At 34.2% G+C, this 7,585-nt stretch overlaps 1 long non-coding RNA gene across 1 annotated transcript; it reads right to left on the minus strand.

The window, feature by feature from the left end:
• Positions 1-1,041: 1,041 nt before the first annotated feature.
• LOC136274687 (uncharacterized) lies at positions 1,042-4,001 on the minus strand. The gene is made up of 2 exons (XR_010713110.1): positions 3,190-4,001; positions 1,042-1,338 (listed from the first exon to the last, which is right to left on the minus strand). It is a non-coding gene; the product is annotated as an uncharacterized lncRNA (long non-coding RNA).
• Positions 4,002-7,585: the final 3,584 nt, after the last annotated feature.

The following is a 7,585-nucleotide window of genomic DNA, read 5'->3' on the forward strand; positions in this document are numbered from 1 at the left end:
AAACCTTCAAGTACAGTCACTCTCAATTTTACAAAAATATTGACGGTACTTTATCCGAAACTGTTCCTTGTATCTTTAACTTAGTACACTAACATTTTTATGAAAAGACGGTTTGTCTAAGAATAAGAAAACTAATGCAATTCTGAGAAAAAGAATACCACATATTGCCAATTCCATTGAGGTTTAATAAAAATATGGCCATTTAAGTGAACCCACCATTTCCAGTTTCCTTTAGTAAACACCGATTTACATGGTTCTCCATAGTAAAACATCTTTATCTGACCTTTTAGAGGTCAACTTTTGTTCAACCACCTTTAAAAAGAAACCTTATTCAATACAACATATGCCTACATGATATAATCATGATAAAAGCTTCACATCACTTAGAAATACCCTTACATGTATACCCCCCACCCCCCAATCTTTTGATTTTCATAAAAAGTCATGGTTTGAAATGTTTTACCTAATTTTATGAAACATGTGGCAATTTCCTTGAGTCATTTCTCACACATATTTGAAAACAATCATCAATGATTCTAAAATGTGATCTTTATTTGTTTATTGTATGATTTGTACCATTTTAATTAACAAATAGACAGCTGTCCTGCTTGTGATTTCTTGTTTTCATGAAAAAAGTAAGCTAACAATCATATTTAGTGAATATCTAATCTATTCTGATTTCTAGTCTTCTTCTAACCATGCTAAAACAGTAAGTTACAACCTACAAGTTAGACATCTGCCTTAAATTAGAATTAAATTCAAACACACCCAGGTAGCTGGAGACAGAGTTGATTTCAATGAAAAATGTTCAAATTTGACATGTTTTTCTACTTTTTTATGCATATATACCTTAGAAAGGTAGAAATAGGTTGTTTCTTGTTCATTTCAAAAGTAATTATCATAGCAGATGTTATTTCAAAGTCAAATGTACATTTACATATCCTACATGTAATCTTAATGCAGACAATTAAATAGAGGGGGGGGGGTTCAATTATGTAAACACATCTAAATATCTTTATGAAATAAAAAATAAAGGAAACATAATTGTATACTTTTATTGAAAAACAAATTTTCACAGCAATTATGAATTTCTTTAAACAGCCTTAATTTTGTTTTCATAATTTCTTATCAAACACAAACCACAACATGGCATGATGCTTTCTTCAAGTTCCATTATTGTTCATGCATTATCGGATTTAATTTGAATTACCAGTAAATAGTCTGTAGAACACAAGGAATATGCATGTGGATAGAGGTGACAGGTTAATCTCAGGAGCTGACCCACAAGAATCAACAGGTACTGGTAAAAGCCATGTGGTAACAAGAGTCTGTTTTGAGCTGAAATAAATAAAAAAAATAATTAGCTGTGTTTACATACATGTACTAGTAATAGCTGTGTTTACATTAACATATGCATAGTATTTCTGTAAAAAATACACTGACCATGCAGTGTAATAAGTATGACATATCCCAATACATGACATAACATTTAGGCAGTACAAGATCAAAAATTTGCATATCAAGTCATAATATAATATTAAAAAATTTTCATAGGTATAAACACTTATCAAATTGAGAAAGAGAGAGAGTTTGAGAGAGAGAGAGTTTATTACCATACTTGTAGTGCAACAGTCAATATTTCAATTCGTAAATTACAAACGAATATTACCCACCGAACAGCGTCAAAGTACAACAGTTTAAATAAACTCAACTCATTCTCTGATAAGTTCATTGTGTTTTGTGCGTGCATATCTTATTTGTCTGCTGCAACAGCAACAGCCAATCAGAGGTAAGCTGAATCCACAAAAAGAAAGTTTGTGTTTTAGGAGCGGGTAAATTGTTTATGCGACACTGTCAAGAAAACCACACCAAATAATAACAAGAAACATAAATATTCACTTAAATGTATTCTGTTGTAAAGTAAAAGTTTTTAACACTTATTGCATCTTGCAAAACATGTGATGACCTTAATCATCTGTCATATATCTGATATACATGTATATGTAAAAGATGGGAAAAATAACGACGGAACAAAGTGGGATTCGAACCTGGCCCTCTGAATCTCTAGTCAAGTGCTCTACCAACTGAGCTACATGTATCTGGCACCGGTATCCAAACCAGTCTGACCGTCACATTCCTCCCCCTTAAATGATCTTCACCCTCGAAGATCATCCCTGACAGGATCGAGTTAACCTGTTAGTTCCAGGGGTTGGTCACAACACCAATATTGTAACAGGATGGGAGAAATAATGAAGGGATTTGAACCTGGGCCCCCTGAATCTCTAGTCAGGTGCTCTACCAACTGAGCTATCTGGCACTGGTATTCAAACCGGTCTGATCGTCACATATATAAAGAATTATTTTAAACAATGTTGTTCAATTAAAAATAACACTCGCAACCTTCAGTTTGTGTCTGTAATTAATCAATATTGGCGTGCGATCAGTTCTCGCCGAGTACCATTTCTCACCAGTGCATTGTTACATCATTTTATCAACACATAAAATTATATACGAAAATATGATGTAACAGTGCACCAGCGAGAAATGGTCCTCGGCGAGAACTGCTCGCACGCCAGTACTGCCAGTAGTCAGATTAAAAAAAGAGAATAAAAAATTACATTTAAAACATTAACAAGGACAATTTAAGTACACATCATAACTGCTAAACAAGAAAAATTATGTGAACTGGTAGAATGGTAGGCATAGTTCTAACTTGTAACCTACATGTACAAGTACATGTACCGGGTACCCGTTGGTCTGCTATACCTCTTTAATGATACAATGATCGGCATCATAAAGATATTAAAGTCATGTTTTAACTCTGAAGTCTGAAGTATACAATTTTATTTACTTGAAGTTATGTCTACAGGGTATTCATGACTACATTTGGAGTCCTCTGCACAAGAATATATGATATGTTTCTAATTAGACCCTGCTTTGAATTTTGAGTTGAAAATTCACAATCTGTTATTTTTTTAAATAGATAAATTCAGTTACCCTTTCCAGTCCCCCATGAACCTCGAGCGAGTCTAAACACCCATGAAACATGTAAAAATTACACGTTAGTAAACAAACACCCACACCATAACAAAAACATCCAACAGTGTGCACGTACTTACATGTACATCTATACTATATACTAAATTTTAACCAGTTAACAAGAAACTTTAAAAGGAGTAAAAGCCTCACCTTCTTCAGTAACATCCACATAAATCACACACTTTAATGTCCATCTTTTCTCCTTTATTACTCGTAGCTTATCAACTGCTGATCGTCGACAGAAGTGTGGCTGTCAGAATTTCCTCGTAAACGATTCACACGAGAAAAATATCCTCCTTAAACAAATATGTAGTATTGTTCCCTGTGCATGTTCATATGTTTCACAGCAAATTGAAAATGCATGTGTACACCGAAAGAATACACAACTTCTCTTCTGCATTACGGCTCTCTCTTTTCTACAATGCCGTTCGTTACTGTTTACATTCGGCGCGCGCGCGCGGGGGTCACAAACAGGGGCGCCCCGACAAATAGTTGCACATAGAACGTTTAAATAATGTGTGTTCATTGAATTCATAAATGATATAGATGAAAAAAATGAAATTGAATCACAACAATTTATCTAAGACGCAACACAACGTAATGCAGTAAATTCCTGGGCCTTAATGTGGCATTTGTTCGCTTGTGTGTCTATGTAGACATATTAACTCGTTCATGTACGATTCTCACATATTTGTTTTATGAAATTTGAAAAAAAAATATAGGACAGAACTTGTTTAATTTGATACCAAATGACATTATTTAATATATTAACAATAACTAAATTAATTTTTTTTCATAAAATGATAACGATTTTTGCTATCAAAAAAATACGTGTATGAGCTGCTGACCCCTAATTATAGGGGCCAGCCCTTTTTTCTTAATTTTAAATGAAAGCTCTCGTTATTTTAAACAACTTTTGTTCTATATGTATTAACAAAATATTTTTAGTTTAAAGGTTATAATACAAAAAGCAACAAAATTTCAGCCCCGAAAAAATCTTAAACTTTGGCGACAAATAGCACAAAAACTAACAAAGAAATTACCAAAATTTTCATGCCAGCAAAATTATAAAATGTTACCGACAATTTCGCCAAATTTCATGCATCTATCATCTGTAGTTCCCGAGATCAACTCTGGACAACAGACCCCCCAATTTTCAATTAAAGGGCAATAACTCATAACCGGAAGTGAATTTTAAAAATTTGAAAAAAACGTCTAGAGATATTAATATCATCTACATACCCTGAAAGTTTCATAGCAATCAGACAAAAAATGTTCGAGAAATCTCGTGCACAAAATTTGCGGGAAAAAAAAAATAATAATAAGAAACAGTAGAATAACAGAAGGGTTTTCCGTTGAAAAACGGAAAACCCTAAAAAAGTGAAAAAGAAACATTACAATAATAGAAGGGTCTTCCGCTGAAGACGGAAGACCCTAATAATAACTTCCGTTGGAAACGGAAGACCCTAATAACTAGAGCAAAGCTCGTTGCAAAGCAACGAGTGGGTCTTCCGTTTATGTCGGATGTAAAGCTGGAAGTTCCTGTAAGAAGCAGAGCTTCTAAACCAATAACAAGAGTAACTAAAATAAAAAGATGAAAACAATCGAATTATTCCTGGTACGACTTAACAATATCCGAATCATTTTAAGTACGACTTAACAAAAACCTTTCTGATTTCAAGAACGACTTAACAAAAAAAATCCGAATGTGTTTAAGTACGACTGAGCAATTATTTTTGGTACGAGTTAATTTCACTTTAAACAAAACGCTATTTTCAAAACAATCGATGCAAGCGTTTTTGAAATATTTGAGTTGGAAAAAAAATAAAAAGAATAATAATAATAAGAATAAGAAAAAAAAGAAACCGTAGAAAAACAAAAGGGTCTTCCGTTGAAAACGGAAGACCCTAAAAAGAAACCGAAGAATAACAAGAGGGTCTTCCGTTGGAAACGGAAGACCCTAAAAAGAATCCGAAGAATAACAATAAGGTCTTCCGTTGGAAACGGAAGACCTTAATAAGCTTAATTAAGTTGTACTTACCCGAATAACCTGTCCCTGTACTGATATACATGTAATACCCCTTATGGGCATGTCCAGAGCCTCTCTAATTGTTTTGGAAGGTGAAGTTGGTGTTATGAGCAGCACAGCTTTATCTGTCTGCTCTTTCGTCAGATTAAAATGAGGCGCACACATGATCTTTGAATGGGTAGATAAGACAACCCTATTTCCTTTCACAAGGAAATTTCTTAACTGCATGGTTTTGCCTTCTCTGATCTTCATCATCTGGTTTTCGTCACTCAATGTGGCCAGCATACAATCCGTTTTATCAGCTATGCTGAAGTTCAACATGCTTCCCTTCGTTCCAATGCTGCCAGTGAAATTGCAGTATGTCCAACTTTGGCAACAACCACAATCACTTTTCCCATGGGATATGCTGCTGCTTCTTTCCCTTTATTTTCCGTAATCAAATCTTTGAGACTTTTTTTCCTGCATCTGAAATTCATAGTATTTATTCATGAATTTGAGTTTTTTTTCCCCCTAACATTTAAGGACACGTATAATAAAGCATGTAAACATCACAATGAGCTTGTAGGATCATATTTGGAATGTTGAGTGTTAATCGTTATTCTACTGAGGTTGCTTTTAACTAAAAAAGTGTTGATTTTGACAAAAGAAATAGTTGTATTAGAATTTTCACATTATTAAATTTTTTCAGTAAAATGTAACCTCCAAAGTTAGCAAAAGCTATTTCTGAATCAATGTTTTGAAAATAATGAATTTATAGCACATCAACTTTAAAAACACATTCCTTAAGTACAATAATTTCAACGGTACTATGAATGTAATCTGGTTGGTGGGAATTACTACTTTTACAGGGGCGAATATACAATGATTGGATTGTGATCTGAATAATATGATTCGAGGGTGGCACAGGAAATATCTGAATTTGACATGTATGTTGTATTAACATGATCTAAGCAACTTCCATAGTCTCTTGTTGAACTGTGCATTCTTTGTCTTACATTCAATCTTTCCAGATATGAAATGAGATCTCAGAGAAAAGAAGTCAATATATGTGTCTCCCATGATCACAAGGGGATATCTGTCTCTATTAACTAATTAATAGACCTCAAAAACTTGCAAATATTACTTATGCTTGCCATATTTATGGGAAAATAGATAAACAGAAGATTCACTGATGCCTCTCGGTAATCAATGGATGGAATCACAGTCTCTACTCCACACAGAATAAATTGTCTTGGGTTATGCAACTCTTTTTTTTTTAAGTACAACACCATTCCATTAAATGGTCGTCCTCCACATGCTACGAGCGCATCAAATCAGGGAGTATCACTCCTATCATTAGGTACCAGTCTACTTTCTGACATAGCAATTATGTCTCCTGATTTCAGGTTTTCGTCATTTGCAACATCTTTCATATGACAGTGTTGTGATACATAATTTTCAAATCTGATGTTATATGTTTCAGAACTGGTAAACATGTTCTTAAAACAGCATCCTCTCTTAGCCTTTCCATTTCATTTACAACTTTTGCTGACACTGCTATTTTCTGTTCGTTTAATGACATCTTTTGGAGCAGTCCGTATGAATTTGTTACCGGTAGTGGCACTGACAACTAGAATATTAACATTCAATACGTTCTCAAAAGCATGAATGTCTTGAATGGACAGACGTCTCTCACTGCTTACATTGGCTTTCCGGCATAACAAAATGGCTAATTTTTTTGACGTTCATTATTTTTGTTGTTGTGCTTTATTAATTCTTTGTAGAACCAAATAGGTAGGACATTTCTGCAATTCCATTACTTTTTCTTCTATTGTTCTATTGTCACTTTGGTGTACTAATTTCTGCCGCTCAGATTTTGGAATTTAATGTAACTTGAAAAATCCCATGCAAATACTTCGAGCAAGGCATAATTCATCTGTGTTTTGATACATGATCTTTTGATTCGAAGAGATCATTGCTGCCACCAACTTTGCCAATATGTTGGCCTGCTATACCTCCCTTTGGAACATTAATAAACCCCACATTTAGATAAAAACTTTTATCTAGAGAAAGATTTTCATGGCTGCTTAAGACATGTTGTAAGTTCTCCATCACACTTTTTCCAGTAAGATCTGTCAAGGGTCTTAGTGGTAGATACACAGGATTGTACAATCCCATGTGATGAATGATGACTCGTCCAAGATCCAAAAAAGGGTCAAGTCCTCGAGCTGTTTCATTGAGAATGTGGTCAAACATATCTTCTAATTCACGAAGTAGATCAGTCAGTCTCATTCCTTGTTCAGGGTTTTCTGCATTAAATCGAATATTGTAGTTTATATCGATAGCATTATTTTTCATTATAGTTCGTTCTCCTACTTTTTGAATGGTATATGGTATTTTTTTCACACCGCCAAAACCAATCTGATATGGGTTGGTTCTAGTAGAGGTTGATGCTTCATCGGTTTCCATGGAATCAGGAGTCATTTCTTGATCTGCAACATGATCCTCTTCCATAGGTTCACATGTTGAATTGGGAAT

Source organism: Magallana gigas, chromosome 1 (assembly GCF_963853765.1).
Source record: "Magallana gigas chromosome 1, xbMagGiga1.1, whole genome shotgun sequence".
NCBI lineage: Eukaryota > Metazoa > Mollusca > Bivalvia > Ostreida > Ostreidae > Magallana > Magallana gigas.